The sequence below is a fragment of the Pteropus vampyrus genome, unplaced genomic scaffold (assembly GCF_000151845.1).
Source record: "Pteropus vampyrus isolate Shadow unplaced genomic scaffold, Pvam_2.0 Scaffold765, whole genome shotgun sequence".
In the NCBI taxonomy this organism is placed as follows: domain Eukaryota; kingdom Metazoa; phylum Chordata; class Mammalia; order Chiroptera; family Pteropodidae; genus Pteropus; species Pteropus vampyrus.
Window position 1 is genome coordinate 31,239 of NW_011889546.1, and position 1,749 is coordinate 32,987.

Consider the following 1,749-nt stretch of genomic DNA (forward strand, 5'->3'; position numbering starts at 1 on the left):
GCCCCTATGATCAGAATGTAACACTGGTAGGAACCTGGCTCTACTGGGGCACAGAGCAGGGGCCCTGATAGTGATTTTTACTCTTGGAGTCAGATCCTCACAGGCCTTACAAATTCTCAAGCTTCTCAAGACCTTATATATTTTCTAAACTTCCACGTTGTTATCTGCAACCTCACCTCTCCAAACAGAGAGAGCTGAGCCTTTGCTAAGTGGGATATTTTTATGACTGAGGGGCATAAATGCAAACCTCTGAACTTCGTGAAGGATCACCCTCAAAAGCTCTATAAATCCCCAAACTCACAAATAGTTCTGTGAAATAGAAACCCAGATCACCTCTCATTCTCTATTACACTACAAAGATATAATACTATCACCATCGAAAAATAGAGTGTATATGCCAACAACTGGAAAACAACAATATGAGCACAGTGCCAGGTGGATGCTGGGCAGTGTTCTAGATTTATTCATTAGCTAAATCAGGGGTCCTCAACCCCCAGAACACAGACCAGTACCAGTCCATGGCTGGGAGGAACCGGGCTGCACAGCAGAAGGTGAGCGTCAGGAGAGTGAGCACAGCTTCATCTGTATATGCAGCCGTTCCCGAGCGCTAGGATCACCGCCTCAACTGCACCTCAGATCATCAGGCATTACATTCTTTTTTAAAAATTTTATTTTATTATGAGTTTCGAGTATACAATACATTGGTTAGACAACTACATAGTTTATAAAATGATTCCTCTCTTTGCTCTTTCTCTGCTCTGGCCGTCTACCTAGCCATTACATTAATGCTAGCTGCATTTTCTATGCCATGCTCCCCATCCCCTTGACCATTCATCAACTCCTAATGTACTTCTTTAATCCTTCACCCCTTTCTCCCAGCCCCCCACCTCCTTTCCCCTCTGGCCATCACCATATTGTTCTCTATATTTGTGAGTCTATTTTTGATTAGTTTGTTATTTTTGTTCTTTAGATTCCTCATATCAGCGAAATCATATGGTATTTATCTTTCTGTCTGCCTTATTTCACTCAGCATAACCTCTAGGTCCATCCATGTCCTTGCAAATGGTAAAATTTCATTTTCTTAATGGGTGAGTAATATTCCATTGTATATATGAACCATAACTTCTTTATCCAATCGTCTGTTGATGGGCATTTAGGTGGCTTCCACATCGTTGCTGTTGTAATTTGTGCTGCCATGAACAATTTAGGGATGCATAGATCTTTACGAATTATTGTTTTGGTTTTCATTGGATAAATACCCAGAAGTGCAATTGCTGGGTCAAAAGGCATATCCATTTCTAATTGTTTGAGAAACCTCCAGACTGTTTTCCATAGTGGCTGTACCAATTTTCAGTCTCACCAACTGTGTATGAGACTTCCCTTTTCTCCGTATCCTCAAGAACGCTTGTTCTTTGATCTATTGATGATAGCCTTCTGATAGGTGTGAGGTGATATCTCGTTGTGCTTTTAATTTGGATTTCTCTGATGATTAATGACATTGAACATCATTTCATGTCTATCGGTCATCTATATTTTTTCTTTGAAGAACTATCTGTTCAGGTCTTCTGCCTATTTTTAAAATGGATTGTTTTTGTTGTTGTTGGGTTTTATGAGTTCTTTATCTATTTTAGATATAAACCGCTTATCAGATGTATCATAAGCGAATATCTTCTCCCATTAGTCGGTTGTCTTTTCATTTTGTTGATGGTTTACTTTGCTGTACAAAACCTTTTTAGATTGGTGTAGTTC